Source organism: Lactuca virosa, chromosome 7, assembly GCF_052849685.1.
Source record: "Lactuca virosa cultivar CGN04683 chromosome 7, Lactuca_virosa_CGN04683_v6, whole genome shotgun sequence".
NCBI lineage: Eukaryota > Viridiplantae > Streptophyta > Magnoliopsida > Asterales > Asteraceae > Lactuca > Lactuca virosa.
In genome coordinates, this window is record NC_136432.1 from 156,355,922 (window position 1) to 156,374,357 (window position 18,436).

Sequence of the window (18,436 nt, forward strand, 5' to 3'; positions counted from 1 at the left end):
TGTTACAAGTTGGTATCAGAGCCTTGGTTTGAGGGATTCGGGCACACTCTCGGGTGTGTCTGAACTCAAACTAAGGACTTGGTATGAAAATTTTCAAAAATAAAATCATTTTATAAAAGAAGTTTGAAAAGAGAAAAGAACTTTGAAAAGAACAAGGTGTGTCATGCGTGCAATCAGCCGAACTCAAGTAAGTTTTCCCCAAGATATCCATTCATGTTATGAGATGTTATGATATGATATGATTATGAGAACTGCATGCTAGATTAGGGCTAAGGATCTAGGGAGGATGCCTTATATGCCTATTATATGTGCTTGTAGACTTGCATGTTAGTACTGATCAGTCAATAATAGGATAGCCTGTTTAGGTTATGCCTGATTGTATGAGCCTTTGAATTACATGTACAGATTCCTGATTAGAGGATAGAATGATTTGATTGGAATATGATGGTTAGATTTTCCATTGTCTGAATGCTGCTTGCTTTGTGCTTTGTGGGACTCTTAGTAATGTGAGTTAGCTATTAAGTGAATATGCTAAGTCACATGTGGCACAGGCTGGATAATCTCAGAGTGATAGATTCGACCCTATTGCGCAGCTCTCGTTTGAGTCTAACCGTTATAGGGATGAGTCTGTTACTTGAAGGATTATCTGATCTCTGTTGCATGTGGCTATATTCATGAGGTAGCTAGTTGACATTACTGGGAATCTTTCAGCAACTGAGGACTGGGTGAGTTCGGGAACCTAGGGAAGCCTAGGATATATTTCAGTGAGTTAGTAGTGAGGCTCAGTTAGACTTGGGTGTACCAGTTGAGGAAGTGACTCGGAGGATCCGGGAGGATTGCTGAGGAAAGTATGGATAGGTGTGGAAGGTAGTATTGGGCCCGTACTACTGAAAGCACAGGATCCATACTCGAATCAGTGAGAGTCTTGGAGAATCTAAGAAGCTTCAGGGAAGAGTTTGTGACCCAGTTTGGGGACAGAGGATGTTCCAGTTGTTGCAGCTTAGCCACTGGCAAGCGAGCTAGTGAGCGTGACAGGGTGTCAGACCCTGAAGGATATGATTTCCAGGAGTTGCAGATGCGGGATCAATTTGGGAGCACCCTGGAAAGAGAGATGCGTGCCAGGTGCGTATAGTAGAGGGTCCCGCGAAGAGACCCATGACTTCTGATCATCGGGTGAAAGGCCAGCAGGGCCTGAGTCAGTGCAACGCGTACGAGAAAGTACACGAGGGAGTTTGTCACTCCAAGGGTTTAGGCTGCTACAGGGTAGCAGGATTGGTCATATCAGCAGAAAGGGGTCAGCATTCCTCCAGATGTTGCGGGTATGTCATCTTCTATGATATTAGGTGGATGTTTGGAATACGTACCGCTTTGGAATTGTGAGTGAGTTTGGATAAGTCAGACCTCGGGTCGGTTTTTCTGTTAGTGTTTGGGTTATCAAGGATCATATATGCCATCCTGCATGCCGAAAGGTCCTTGATGAACCCACAGAGGGACGCATCTTGCGGAATGCGTTTCGCGTGTACCGTTATTATTCCGGATCTTTGTCGGGATCTGTGCAGAAGAATTAGTTAGAGGATACTCGGTCAGGAGTAGAGCTATAGTTCTCCAGTGAAGTCAGCGTTCAGGGGTTCTGTCATTGTTCAGGTATGGTTGGTAATTGTCTATGGATGAACTTTGGAGTTCAAGGCATTATCGTTGCTAGTACAGAACTAGTGACAGGAAGAGGGTAGTGTCAGTCGCGGGTGTTAGATGCATAAGTGGTTGGTCATTGGATGTTCAAGAGAATTGTGTTTTCGCATGGGCTGTGTTCGGTTAGAGTTCAGTGGTACTGCAAGATTGGGAGTGGGAACGAGGATTCGTCAGCTAGAGTGAAGACTAAGGTCTTCAATTGACAGCATGTTAGATGGATTGAGGTGTCAGACTGGATCCGATTTCAAGAGTACTCATCAAGATTTCCGAGGATGGGAGATCTCAAGGTTTAATCGGTGATTAAACTCTAGCATTGGCAGGCACATGATATCGTCAGTGGACTATTAGGAAGTAAGAAGAATTGGAAATTCTTCAATTCTCACGTATAGTGAAGACTTAGTTGAATCTAAGTGGGGGAGAGACTTTTTATAAAGTTCTCCAAATGTGAGTTCTGGTTACGCGGGATGCAATCTCTTGGGCACCTTGTCAACCAGAAGGGTATTCTAGTTGATCCGGCCAAGATAGAGGCCGTGATGCAGTGGGAGATTCTGAGGTCACCATCTGAGATTCGGAGTTTCCTGGGTCTAACGAGTTATTACCGGAGATTTATACGGGACTTCTCCGAGATTGCGGTTCTTTTGACCCGACTGACCAAGAAGTAGGTGGCCTTTCGTTGGGAGCCTGAGCAGCAGGCAGCCTTCGAAACTCTCAGACAGCGGTTGTGCGAGGTACCGATTCTCACCCTGCCAGAGGGTGTAGATGATTTTGTGGTTTACGGTGACGCTTTGATCACGGGCATGGGTGCGGTACTGATACAGTGGGGTCACATGATAGCAGGTTTCGGGAACCAGGTTAGAGTTCCGGTTAGGACTCGAGTTCAGTTGAGGGTTAGGTCGAGTGCGTGTTCGACCCGGGATGGAAAGTGTTGTAAGACTACGGGGGTAGTCGTAGCATTCACTAGCGGTCAGATAGTATGGAAAGTGTTGTAAGACTACGGGGGTAGCCGTAGCATTCACTAGCGGTCAGATAGAATGGAAAGTGTTGTAAGACTACGGGGGTAGCCGTAGCATTCACTAGCGGTCAGATAGAATGGAAAGTGTTGTAAGACTACGGGTGCAGCCGTAGCATTCACTAGCGGTCAGTTAGCACGAAAAGTGTTGTAAGGCTGCGGGTGTAGCCGTAGCATTCACTAGGTTGGCAGATAGTGTTAGGGTGTTGTAAGTCTGCGGGTGTAGCCGTAGCATTCCCCAGGCAGTCAGATAGTGTTAGAGTGTTGTAAGTCTACGGGTGTAGCCGTAGCATTCACTAGCAGCCAGATAGTATTAGAGTGTTGTAAGTCTGCGGGTGTAGCCGTAGCATTCACTAGCAGCTAGATAGTGATAGAGTGTTGTAAGTCTGCGGGTGTAGTCGTAGCATTCATTAGGTTGGTAGATGGCATGAGCGTGTTGTTAGAACGCGGAAGGAATAGTAGTACCCACCAGTTCGGGTGTAGCTGTGAGGATATGGAAATCCACTGATTGGATTTCGGATTTACCCAAATGGATTAGATCTGGTTAAGCCAGTAATGAGACTGTAGGGACGTCACTACTGTTATGAGATCAGAGATGCAATGGACTGCTTCAGGACGTGTGAGATAAGGCTACCATTGGTCAGGTAGCAATCACTTTTAGTCTTGGATTTGATGATGACAGGATTCGACGCATGGACCCGATCGGTTAGATCAGAAAGTAGTAGAGTCACACTAGCATGATAACTAGTGGCAACTAGTTCCAGAGAAGGATTTCGTTCAGAAGTCGTGTGACGCGACTAAGTAGGGAGTCTTTTGGCTCCGCAGCCGGGTGGAAACCCAGTATTTCAGAGGATTGGCAAGCGAATTGAGACCCAGGAGGTCTCGGTAGCTTTTGGTAAGCAGCTATGTAGCAGCGTATACTGCCTCAGGCAGTTCAGTGTTCAAGCAGTTTCAGCATTGGGCAGTGTTAGCATTTGTGTTTCAGGTTGCGAGTATGGACGGACTAGTTAGATGATTTGGGGAGTGACAGGTCACTCACAACGAGAGTATCTGAGCCTTGGAAAAGTATTAGTGGTCCGCAAGGATAAGTGGGTCTGTGACCCTGTGTTATAGTGGGAACCTCGAACTATCAGAAGTTGAGTGAACAGTTGAGGGATAAACAGACTGGATTCGTCGATGACGATTCAGTGTGAGCGGTCTGTCAGGGAATCAGACCATCTCGAGGTAGTAGATTCAGACGAGTAGATACGATCCTGTTGCGAGGAATTCGTTCATATTAGGATATTAGGGCTTTGCGAATATTGGTCATAGCTACCCTGGGAAGGCTAGGGTGTGCCCAAGACGGTGATCATGTTACTAGAAGTGGTTTGGCATATAAGAAATAGTAAGTAGTGATTTCGAGGACGAAATCTAATTTAAGTGGGGGAGAGTTGTAACACCCGTTTATTTATTAGTTAAATAAATAAATTAATGGACAAATGGTAGCCTAAAATAAATAATTATATATGCAGGGTGTTGGGTTCGAGGAGTTAATTGCCACATTTCTATAAATCCGGGGTTAATAGTGTGTGTTTGGGAACCATTTTATAAATATTTATGAAGACAGGGGCTCCGTGGTAATTACTTGGATTTAATTTAAAAGGAAATGAGGTGAAGGGGTTGATTATGTCATAATTAAGATATTGGGGGCTGTTTGGTAAATTTTGTACCTAAGGTGTAAAGGATTGTACCTAAGGTGTAAAGGATTTCTATAAATGGTAATTATCGGATTTAATTTGAAGAAGATTTCCAAAGCCAGGGTAGAAAGGGTAAATATTGGATTGCATTTGTAAGAAAAGGGACATGGAGGGACTGTTATTGCCATTATGGCAAACTCCTAAGTGGAGCCGGGTATATAGCCTCATTATCAGTCAAACCCTAACCCTAAACCCTCCCGTATGTAGCAGCCTTCATCCCCCCTTATGCCCCCTCACCGGAGCCGCCGCCACCACCACGTTCCCGATCAGCCAACGACCACCGGACGACCGTCCTTTTTCCCCCATTCTCCTTCTTTAGTCGCTGTCAGTTGAGGCTTCACCCACTCGCCACTTCGCAGACCGGAGCTACCGCCGCTGTGAGTTCGAGTTCGATCACCACCGCCGCCGTTGAAGACAAAGGAGCCACGATTCGATGCGGGTTGGTCGGGAGATCAAGGATTGTGCTGTTGCGGTTTGCTATTTGGGTCGCCAATCTCATCCGTCTCTGTTTCTTTCCGCTGTTGCGCCACCATTGCTCTTGGTCGATGTCTTGCCGGCGACTCGCTCTAGCCAAAACCACCGAGACCAGTCGAGCCACCACCGTGAATCGTTGCTACAACTTTTCGTGAGTTCATGTGGGTGTGATCCTGCTTCAAGATTCAGGTGTGGAGGAGCTATTCGACTGGGAACCCAAAGGAACCGCCGCCACCACCACGAGGTGGTGGCTGTCGACGTAAAACCATTTGTCACCACCATACGCCACCAAATGGACGGTTGGCTTCCCTCTCCAAGCTGAAGGCGTGATGATACGTGTGGGTGTTGACTGGATTGCTCGAAAAGGACATCACCACCACCATAGGGTGGTGGCTGGCACCTCCTGCCACCACCGGCCACCATAGGGTGGCTGTGTGTGTGTTTATGTTGTTTAGTGTAGGTGTTTATTTTGAGCTTCAACATTGTAAAGTGTAAATTACATCTTGGAATAATAAAAGAAATTCAAAACCACCACCTTAGGGTGGTGGCTGCTGCCTCCTGCCGCCACCGGCCGCCGTGTTGGGTGACGGTGTGCTTTGATGGTGTTTGGACTCGTATGGATGATTGGACAAGGGACTAAGAAACCCTCATGGGCCCAATGATGCTTAATGGATCCAAAAGCCCAAACATGTGACTAATGGGTGTAATAAACCCTAATTGGCCTAAGGAAAACCCTAATGGGCTTAAGGACTTGGTTTTGGGCCTATTGGGCTAAGATGGGATTGGAAACCCTAATTATGGTTTAGAAAACCCTAATATTGGATTTATGGGCTTGGACTTATTGGGACCCACTGTTGGGCCATTGGAATGGGATTGTGTGACTAAGCCCAATCACACCATATGACTTATTTAGAAGAATGATGTACTTAATGGGTTAATTCCTTAATGGGTTAAGTGAGAAACACTTAACCCTAATCGTCATTTTATGTGAAAACCCTAATTTCACTTGGGTTTATTTTTGGGCCTTTCTGTTGGTCCTTGATGAGTTGGGCCCAATTTGGAAAATTGGGCCATAGATGGGCCATAGTTTGGGCCTTAATGATTCTATGAGGTTGGGCCTTAGAATAAGACCATGTATAGGCGTATGCCCAATTTGGAAAATTGGGCCATGTGTTGGGTTTTGATTCCTAATGGACTTTGGGCCTATGGATTGGGCCTTAGGCTTAAATAAGCCAAGACTGGGGTAATGTAGTAATTATCCAAGTATGTATTATGGTTATGTGTTGGGACCCAATTATTAATTAGGTGTTGTTTTGGTGTTGACAGTTCGGGAATCTGTCATCCAGCAGCTGGGGTTGAAGTCTGCGGGACTTCAGCAGTGTGGGATTGTGTCTACGGGACTTCAGCAGTGTGAGGTGAGTTACCTTCCAGTAGCGGTGGGTCTACGGCCGCAATGCCGGCCCACCAGTAGGAGTTGTATGTTAGATGATTGTCTTTGTGATATCATCTAGATTTGCTACTACCTGATATGTTATATGCTGGCATGATATCTTATATGTGATAGTAGTAGAGTTCGGTTGTTAGGACCGAAGGGTAGGTCAGACACCTTAGATATGTCTGACAGTATGTGATGATATGTTTATATGCTGTCATTATATGTTATATGTGATAGTGGTAGTAGGAGGGGAATAGTCCCCAAGTTCGGTTGTTAGGACCGAAGGGTAGTTCGGACACCCCAGATATGTGTGATAGTATGTTTATGTTATGATATATATGATAGTAGCAGTAGGGGGTAGAATAGTCCGCGAGGGTCGGTTGTTAGGACCGACGGGTAGGTCAGCACCCCAGAATGGCTTGACATGGGTAGGTCAGCACCCCAGAATGGCTTGACACGGGTAGTCAGCACCCCATAATGGCTTGACATGGGTAGGTCGGCACCCCAGAATGGCCGTACCGGGTAGGTTGGCACCCCAGAATGGCCGTATCGGGTAGGTCGGGCACCCCAGAATTGCCCGGCAGTATGTATGCTATGTGATTGTATGGTATGTGGTATGATGGGGGAACTCACTAAGCTTTGTGCTTACAGTTTTCAGTTTTGGTTTCAGGAACTTCGTTTTTGAAGGACAGGAGCCGGCTTGATCGCAGCGCATCACACTATGGTTTTCCGCACACGAGATCTTTGTGATTACACTCTGATATTGTTTTATGATAACATGTTTTGATTATTTCTACTTGGGTTTTGACATGACATGATATTATGGATGTTTTCTTATACTGTTGGTTTTATAATAATGTATTTAAAAATGAAATTTTTGGCCTGTATTTTTGGGATGTTACAGATATATTCTTGCAATTAGAAACAAAGTCCTTTTTGGGTTGCCCTCATAACTAGAACTTTGTTAGAATGGCATTTGTAGAGAGATGATAATTTATTAGATTATTATATGACTGATAAACTAATTGGAAATTATGAGTAAATAAAATTTTAATATATTATGTGATTAATATTTTAATTGAAAATAAAAAATTGAGTTGTTAATTTATTATGATTAACGAATTAATATGAAATCATAAAGAATTAATTAATTATTAATCAGAATTAATCTGGAATTAATTCAGGATTAATTGGAATTAGTTAAAGGTCTAATGGTTGAATTGTAATTGTTCATAATTGAGCAAGGAATGAAGATTATAGAACCTATATAGGTGGTGAACGAAATTAGGAGGGACTCTAGGGTTTCTAGAAGCCTCGTGGTTGTAAATAAAGAAATGATTTGAACTGTGATTAAATCTATTATTTAATCATTCAAATCTTATTTTGTCCTTAAGTTACCTAAACTATAAATAGGACCCCAAGGCCTATGATATTCGTTCATAAGATTCCCTTGAGAACACTTTAGTCGAAAATATCCTCTCCCCTCTCTCCTCTTGTCTTCTAGTTCTAGGGTTTGGGTGTGAGCCATTAGAGGCATTATCCTTTTGGTGTTAAGCTTTCCAAGACCAACACTACAAGGAGATTGAAATGATTTGTTTACTACAACAGATCAAAAGGTATGTAAGTGTATACTTGGTAATTTCGCATTACAGTAGGGTTATGATAGGTTTATTTTTTCATAGTATGTTGCTATCAAGGTGTATGTCATAGATCTTTTATAGGATGCATGTACTCTATTAATTGGTAGTTGTTTTTTGCATTGTACATTTTTGTTTCCTATAAAACCAATAAGTGGTATCAGAGCTTAGGCTTGTTAAACATTGATTGCACATGAGATGAAATAGAAAAACCTAGTTTTTTGCAAAATATGTTTTCACGACGTGGTGGTGCCTTTTCCACAACGTGGAAAAACGATTTTATTGTTTTTCGGTAATTAACTTCCTAATCTGATTTATGGTGTTATTATTGGTAATTATCCAATATTAATTCCGTTAGATTCCGAATTTTGAATACCTTGTGTGATAATCCATAAAACCCTAAATATTAGGAGATATCCTCATTTGATAACTTTTTAATTAGTTATATTAAATTGAATTATCCTTTATGAATTTAATAATTAATTTAATTGTAATGTAATTAAAAGATAATTATAAATTCATTATATGTTTAAATTGGTTAATTAATTATATGATAATCTAGATAATTAATATTTAAACCTCGTATTTTGAAAAGATTTAAAATACACCATATATTATATATGATTAAAAGTTTAATATATTATATGTATAAAACAAATCAGTCAAATCATTAGTAGGCCTCATTCACGAAGCCATACTCTAAAGGGGTTATAAGGATAACGACCTATACAATGACCGTTGAATGGATGTCCACTCTCACCTACCGTACCCTTGTATGATGGAGGGTCGTTAGCCGAACGGGCTTGATAGGACAAAACCTCTAAAATTATGATACTATAAAGTAACTAAACCTTTTATAAATCTCAGTCTAGTTACTTTAGGAAAAATGTGAAGTGTATGATAATCCATGAAAACGCACATCACTCGTTATATGTCGTTAGTGGAGTGTGGGTGGCTAACCGACACACTAATTTGGGACTATAAAGTTGAGGTGATGGATAAATCGAAAATTAATTTTTTTGATGGAGCGTGTATGGTTAAACGGCACATCAATTCCAGATGATAAATGACCTCAAGATTATCAAGTGGGTTTGCATGGTTATCCACATCTTAATTGTGATCCTCGGCATCCCAGTCACATTTGGTAAGAGCATAATCAAAATTAAAAATGTCATTTATAAGATTCAATGAATCTTAAATATCTAGGAGATTCATGTGACTGAAGTTGGTGAGATGACTCTGCCTACCTAAAATAGATTCGAATTTGATTACGACATCCCTATTCAAAGGTCGAATCGAAAATATGGATCCCAGCCTTAATTTAAATTATGGGTTAATTATTAAGGATTAAAATCAACTAACTTGAATTCTATCTTTTCCCAAGTTTTAAATGTCAAATCAAGACAATGATGGTCTTCCTCGTACTTCTAGAAATGTTTTTCCTCATTCTTCTGAAGATGTGCTTCCACATTCTAAAAGGTGAAAAAGTTTTCTCTTATTCGGGGAAAGGTGGAACTTGACACCATGCTTCTTTAATTCTTCCACCTCCTCCTCCTCCTCTTGTGACTCTCCCAAACGTCACGTTTTCCTCGAGCTGAAAGATATGAAACTACTAAACCTTATTAGCTTGTAAGCACAAAGATGGAAATTATGTGTGTGCGTACGATTTGAAAATGAATTCTTACATTGAAAAATTGGAAATAATGGGTATCATATTCCCAAGGGAGCAAGCCATTGATATGTTCTTCTTGCGCTTCCTAGGTCATATGGTCAGTTCATAGAGAACTTTCATATGAGGAATCTTGATGTAACCCTAAATGATTTGACCGAGATGTTAATAGTTGCTGAAGTAAAAAATGCTTAAGAACACATTTGAACCAGAGTTGATTAAAGGGTCTAATTCTAGGAATTCCATGGAAATTGATGAAGATATTGTTGATGATCTAAAAAACATTTGTATTCCCAATCGAAAGGGATCATCCAAGATCACACCGTTTGATCGTATGGTAAAGAGAAAAGCTCATTCTAAGATTTTTCCTAATTTTGACCCTAAGGAGTCCATTTGTTTCTACTGCTAATTGAAAGGACATTGGTTGCAAAGCTGCCCAAAATACCTGGAGGATCTTAAAGGTTGGGAAGTCAATTCATGTGATTCTCCTTCAAGTACATCCATTATCTAACTCCATAAGTTACTATTCTTTAAATCTTAATAAAGGATGTGATGATCACATTTTGATGTCATTGAATGATCTAAAAGAAGGAAGGAAGCTTGAGTAAAGTGAACTAAATCTGATCGTGCGAAATGGCCATTCGTCATAAAGTTCGATGGCTAGATTTTGGAGCTACTTCTAGGGAGTTAGGATAATTTAATAGATTGTTATTACTCTTCAAAGATGTCTTGAAATATAGTTTTTCATTTCATGCATTGTAAGGATAAGTTCCAATTTTCTTTTTAGCAATAAAATTGAATTTTTGGTTTACTTAGTTGTCTTATATTATTTCCTTGCAATGGCATTAATGAAAATATTAGTTATGTTTCTAATAATAGTAATATTAATTGTGGATTTAATTCTTATAACATCACTTGTGGTATTATCATAAGTGACCAAGTAAAAAGAAATCTCATCACCAACTGGACAGATACTTGGTGTTGTATAAGTCAAATTGTATAATATATGAGAATCTTGTTAATATTCTTTCTAACTCAATGTGAGAAGAGTAAGGTAACTCAATGACTTATGTGAATGAATAGCCTGCTTGGGAAGAAACGATCGGAATGAAAGTTTCATTAAGGCTTTAAACATAGAGTCTTAGAGGCTTGAGACAACATGCCACATCATGCTTCTAGGGACACTTATCTAGTACAAAGATTCGGAATTATGCCTTCCCCATTATTCTGAATTGAGATTAGAAAGAATCTTAACCTGAAAAGAAAACAGTAGCTTTACAAAAGCAATATTTTTTTTTTTGAATTTCTAAAAATAAAACAGAAATAAAGAAAAAATGTTTTTTTTTGTAATTTTTGGTTTTCTGAAAAAGATAAAACAGAAATAAAAAATATATATTTTTATAATTTTTGAGAAAAAGAATTCTGAAACAGAAATGAACAGTAACTTCCGAAACATTCTGAAGCTCGAAACCAATCGGAAGAGACATAGTGTACAAAGGATACAAAACATTCTGAAACTCTGATGAACAGTAGATTTCGAAGCATTTTGAAGCTCAGAACCAATCAGAATTTGAAAAATGAATTCTGAGACGTTCCGAAGCTCGGAACCATTCGGAACATAAACAGTAAATTCAGATTACGAAGTAGATTTCGGAACTGAGTCAGCTTCCATTATTCCTAGCCCTTGCAAAATTCGATTGAACGTAGTTTCAGGTAAGGCTTTTGTGAAGATGTCGGCCAACTGATCTGAGGATCTAACGAAATGAACTTCAACATTACCATCCTCAACATGATCCTTTATAAAATGATATCTCAGTGCAATGAGCTTTATCTTTGAGTGTTATACTGGATTATGGCAGATCCTACTTGCGCTTTCGGAATCACAATATAGAGGGATTCTCTTCATATTAATTCCATAATCCCTAAGATGGTTCTGAATCCACACTACTTGTGATGTACATGACGCAACAAAAATATATTCGGCTTCAGCGGTGGATAAGGAGACAAAAGTTTCTTGTTAGATTGCCAACTGACAAGTTTGCTATCCAGAAACTGACATCCCCCTGATGTACTTTTCCGATTAAGTCCACATCCGCCTAAGTCAGCATCGGAATATGCTTGTACAAAGAATCCTGAATTCGAAGGATACTAAAGTCCAAGAGAAGTAGTTCGCTTTAGATACCGAAATATGTTCTTGACTGCCAACATGTGAGGTTCTCTAGTGTTGGCTTGAAATCTGGCACAATAGCACACAACAAACATGATATCGGGGCGACTGAAAGTTAAGTATAACAAAGATCCAATCATTTGACGATACAAAGTCATATCAGCTGCTGGTTTGTCAAGAGAAGGTGTGAGTTTTGTTCTGAAAGCCATTGGAACTTTGACTTTAGATTCACCCACCATTCTGAATTTCGCCAATAAGGTCTTTGTAAAGGCTTCTTGATTGATGATAATACGTTCTAAACTCTATCTTATATTCAATCCATGGAAAAAGTTAATTTTACCCATTGAGCTCATTTCAAATTTAGTTTCCATTAGCTTTCGGAATTCAGCTGTTAAGCTGGGATTAGTAGATCCGAAAATAATGTCATCAATGTAAATTTGAACAATAATCAGATTGTTTCCCTCCTTCTTACGAAAGAATGTTGGATCAAAAGTACCTTGTTTAAATTTAGATTGCTTAAGAAATTGAGTCAGAGTTTTATACCATGCCCTCGGAGCTTGTTTGAGACCATATACCGCTTTATCCAGAACAAAGCAGTGATTCAGATATTTTTCATTCACAAAGCCAGGTGTTTGTTCAATATAGACAATTTCTTCAAGTTCACCATTCAGAAATGCATACTTAACATCCATTTGATATACATCAAAGTCTTTATGAGCTGCATAGGCGAGAAAAATTCTAATGGGTTCCAGTCTAGCCACCAGTGTGAATGTCTCTTTGTAGTCAGTACCTTCTTCTTGACAGTATCCTTTAACGAACAAGTGTTCCTTCTTTCAGATTATGTTTCCTTCTATGTCCATCTTATTCTGAAGCACCCATTTCATTCTATAAACAGAAGCATTCTTCGGAGTGGGAACCAATCTCCACACTTTATTTCTCTCAAATTCATTCAGTTTCTCCTGTACAGCTTGCACCCAATCTGCATGACCAAGAGCACTTTTAACAGTTTTCGGCTAAATTTTAGAAATGAAGGAGTTAACCATGCATAATTCCAATTTTGAAAATAATGCAGTTTGTTTTGCTTTTTGTTGAGCTCGTGTAAGAACTCCTGAAGATGAGTCTCCTAATACTTGAGATAGTGGATGATCGTTGGTCTACTTAGTCATCGGAGGATAATTTGGATCAAGAGCTAGATCGATTTTAGCATAAACTTTTTAGACTTCTGATTGTATGTCTGAGTCATTATTTTCATTCTCCCCCCGGAAGTTTGCATGTGACTCTACATTCGGAATCAGATCCTCCCCCTGGAATGAATCATCGGTTTAGATTTCGAAGTGGAACCCTCCCCCTAGAATGCAACATTAGTAGGTTGTTGTGGATTTGGGAATTCAGATGCATTCGGAATTGGTTGTTCCTGAGAAGTCTCGATGTTTTTAGCAGCTTCATCAACTATATTCTTTAATTCATCTTTTTTGTTGTCCTTGGCCATCGATTTTAAGGAAATGGATTTTTCAGGCTCATCAAACAAATTTATAAATTCCTCACATAAATTCATAAGAGGAATTGTCATTGAATTTGTTGATGAAAGATTTCCCCAGATTGACAATCATCTTTCTGATATCTCTTCATGTAGTTGTCATCGAAGGTGACATGGTAGGTTTTTTCAATCTTTCTTGATTTCTTATTCAAAACCCTATATGCCTTTGAAGTTAATGAATAAATCAGGAAAATTCCTTTGTCTGCTTTCACATCAAATTTATTCCGATTTTCTTTAGAGTTGAAAAGAATGCACCTAAAACCAAATACATGAAAGAATTTGACGTTAGGTTTCCGATTGTTCAAGATATCATAAGGAGTAATAAAAAAATCTTTTATTGTTGAAGGAGCGGTTTTGTGTGAACCAAGAAGTTGCAATAGCGTCAGCCCAGAAGTAGAGAGGGGGATTCGCAAATGATAACATTGTCCTTGCAGCTTCGCAAAGAGAGCGGTTTCATCTTTCAACTACTCCGTTCTGCTGGGGAGTGTAAGGCGAAGACATGTTGTGATCTGTTGTCACTGCAGCTACTCTTCCCTTTTCCAGTTAAGAATTCTTCAAAAGCTTGATTCTTGAATTCTGATCTGTTGTCACTGCGAATTTTCCGAACTGGCTTTTTGTAATTGAAACTCAACTTGCTTGATGAAATCTATGAGCTTCGGAGTTGAATTTGATTTCTGTCTAAGAAAGAACACCCAGGTAAATCTAGAAAAATCATCAACAATAACCAAAATATATTTATTACCACCAATACTTTCGATGGCAAATGGACCAGAAAGATCGATGTGCAATAGCTCCATTGGTTCAATGAATTTAGTATTGATGATGGTTGAGTGACTCTTCCTACTTTTCTTTCCGATTTCACAGGTAGCACACATATGTTCCTTTTCAAATTTTAGAAGTGGCAGACCGCGAAAAAGATCACCCAGTACGAGCTTATTTATATCCTTGAAGTTCAGATGGGAGAGCCTTCGGTGCCATAGCCAACTATCATCCGAAGATGCTTTCGTATGTAGGCAAAGAGAAGGCTTTCCTTTGATTGGATTCAAATTGAAAGGATACATCTCTCCCTTACTTTTGGATTTCAGAAGCACTGCCTTAGATTTGTTTTCGATTATCTCCGAACCTTCGTCATCAAATGATACCTTCAGACTAGTACCTACAACCAGTTGCGAAACACTTATCAGATTGTGTTGCATGCCTTCCACATATGCTACCTTCCTAATTGAGAATTCACCATTAATAATCAATCCATATCCTTTTATTTCCCCAGTGGTATTGTTTCCAAACATCACTCTACCGCCATTATTTAATGATCTAAACTCTCGTAATTCTTCTCTTCTCCCAGTCATGTGACGAGAACAGCCGCTGTCGATATACCATTCTGAATCGTACTGTTCATCACGCATAATCTGCAAAAATTCGAGAGATTTATGAACCTACACCATCTTGGATCCTTGTGAGGATTTCTTCTGAACGGGAAATATCTTTGTTTTATCAACCCAAATAGTTTTTCTATTAAAAACATGATTCTTACATTTTTCAATTTTGAAAACTTCCACTTTGTTATCACAAAGATTAATTTCAACAAAAGTAGATTTCCGTTAAATATATTCTTTGATTATTGGTGCCATTCTTTTAGAAAAAGCTATTTCTTCATTTTTTAGATTTGCGTCATATTCCTTGAAAATTATCTCTGCTTCCGAAACAACTTTACTTTTGCCCTTAACATCTTTTGAGTTGATGGCAGGTTTTGAAGATTGGCACTTAGGTGAAAAACTTGTTTTTGGCTTTTCAATTGGTTTCGAAACTTGTGATTTTGCAGCAAAATTTGACTTTGGTTTCAGATTTTTAGAAGAATCAACTATTTGATTAGAAGCTCGTTTGGAATTGATAGAACTTTGATTTGATTTTTTTTTTCCAAAAACGCTTTCTTTGTTCAAATTCTTCCTATATCTAGCATTCATATGTCTTTTCTTAGCTATAAATTCTTCAGCAGACTTATGAATGTTAGATTTTGGTTTTTTCTTTTCTGACTGGCGTTTCACGCTATTCGGAAGAGGTTTCACTTGAAATGTCTTTTGTGCCACTTGTTCCAACCTGATCGTAACAAAGGTCCACACGATTCAATGGTTCTGAAACGTATTTCCCTTTTGTTTTCCATGAGGTCATTTCTGAAAGACCTTTTGTTTCATCTACATTATCAATATGCTTTGAAAAGAAGAATTCGTCGCATCCATTCACATTATCATTGTTAACCAGAGACGTTAGTTCAAATGTGTCAATTTTGTTCAGTCCCGTTTTAACAAAATCTTGATTCGGAATGGTTTGGACTTTTAGAAAAACAGTTTCTTTTTCTTTCAAATTATTTGAACCTTTATTTTCAACAATTCGAACAAATTCGATTGAGTTTTTAGAAATCAGATTTTTCTTAGGTTCATCAAGATTTTGTTCAAAAGCTGAACAGTCAATCTCATCCTCTACTGAAATTTCACCCATTTTACCTTCATCAAATTCAGAAACATGTTCGGAATGAAAAGTATTTTCTAAATTTAATTTCTTGCATACTGAGTCATATTTATGCATAGTACTTGATTTGATTTCATCTTTGTCTTTTTCAATTAACATATTTTTCAACATGTTTTATGGTCTTTGGACTGAATGTATTCCTCAATTTTCTCAAGTCCAAACCTGTAAGCATCAGAAACATCATAGGAAGAAACAATCGATTCGCATTTATAACAATTAGCATCGATTTCATCCTCTTTCAATTCAAGAAAGGGTAAAAGAATTTGTGTAGACCTTTCCCTATTTCACAATCCAAATGCAATTCAGTAATATTTAAATATAAATGCTTAGCAATCAAACAAAAAATATTCCTCTGTTTTAAAAGTGCAATGTTGTCTCTTTAAGATAAAGAACATCATCACGTGATCTAGTAAGCTCTAATTCCAAAGCCAATTTTCTAAATCTTCTCTCTACACTTTTAAATGTTACCCTGTTAAATTGATCAGTCAAATTATAATTACTGAGATGAGTTCGTTTTAAACTGTAACTAAAATTAGAAATAGTATATTTTAGATCGTCTAGTTCAGAATCATAACGAGAGACAAGAATGTTAAGAGATTTGAGTATAGAGTGTACCTTATTGACCACCTTCTCACATTCTTTCACTTGCTCCGAAACTGTCTTCGCAGCAAAACAACTTTTGGAAGCTTGACCACCATCAGTAGCATATCCTCTTTGTTCCGAAACTCCATTCTTAACCATTTAGCACTTGCCTTCATAACCCTGCAATTGCGACTTTTCCACAAAGCACCCGCCATGTGAGGGTTTCCTGACCTTATCATCTTCTGAGTGTGTAGACCACACCTCGACTCGTCCATCTTCATCGTTGCCTTCCTGTACGATCAACACCGGCTTCGCATTTGATGATTTCTTTTCCTAACCTCCTCTATTTTCTAAACATAATAGGCTTTGTCTTTTTCATTCTCACTCTTCTCATTTTGCTTCCTCAACATACACTCCTTCGCAAAGTGATTCTTGCCATGACAGTAATTACAATCATAGCCTGAATCACCCAGCAACTTCTTTTCCTTCTTCTCGTCGTCGTTCCCATAGTTTTGAAAAAACTCATCCCTAGGCTTCTTTGAACTCGAATTACCTTGCCTGAACTTGTTTCTGTAACGAGAAAAGTTCTTCTTATAGAACTTCTTGGGATTAGACACCAAAAGAGCCTTGTCTTCTTTTGAAATTTCACTTTCCGAAAGGTCTGATTCAGAATCTTCTTCAGCAGTCTTCTTTCCCTTCGCAAATAGCGTCAAGGATCCCATGCATGAAACAAGCTTCACTTCCTTTGTTACTTCGTCTTCGTGAGATCTCAGAATGCCCACGAGTTTGGCCAACGAATAGCTTTTAAATTGTTCGTGTTCCTTAACGGTGGAAACAACGGCCTTCCATTCAGATCTAAGCCTATTCATAAACGTGACTTTTTGTTCAATTATTTCACGCTTGAGTTTGTTCGTGAGCATTCTTCTTAACAAATGATTGAAGCGATTGAACGTCTGATCCAACTTCTCATCAAGTTTTTTCACAAACACTCCAAACTCCGATAAGAGCAACATTTGCACGAAATGTTCCAAATCAGCATCACTTGAATATAACTCCTTCAACCTATCCCAAATAGCTTTAGAAGTTTCGCATTCACTCACACGACGAAAGGTTTCTGGAGGAAGAACAAATCGAATGATTCTTATTGATTTTATATTACTCATCGGTTTATCCTTCTCATCTTGTGGAACGGTGTGTTCAACGATAAGTGTATTGTACTCAGCAAAAGTTTTGATTTGCATTTAGCTATCCGTATGTTCGTATGTCTCTTGCGTATATGCATGCCATATTGTGGAACCATGTTCTTCTAATCCAAGAACATAATCTTCAAAGTGAAGTGCCCAAACCTCATAATCGTCTGGAAAAAGAATTGGAATCCTTGTCGTGGATCCAATACTGCTTAAGATATTGAACGAAAGAGAGTGAGGATCTTCATGAGCCATCTTATCAAGAATTCACATTAACAAAAAATAGAACCAGATGTGTAAAACGTGAATCGAGTTCAAGAGTAAAAGTTGAGATCTAGATTTACAATCTATAATCGTTTGAGACGATTGAGACAACAAGAACAAATCTAAGTTGAACGTAAACCCCTAGCAAAACCCGACAGAAGAATAGCGAATTAATTACACTATCTCCTGCTCTGACACCAATTGTGAGAACAATAAGTATGATCGATAGATTCTATAATAAAGAACTGAATTAAATGACAAGAACAACGAAGATCAAACGTGTGCCTAATGCTTAGATTAAACGACTCTAGAAGATTTCTCAAGAACTTCTCTTTAAGAGCGTATGGCAATTAGGGTTATCAAAATGTTAACCCTAAAGATACATGCATGCACTATATTTATAGTCTAAACAACTAAGCAAATCCGAGAATGGACAAGCCCAAACAAGAATAAAACAAACTATACTATGCATACATTTGACACAACACTATTAAACCCAACACTAATAACTAGAACTCTGAAAA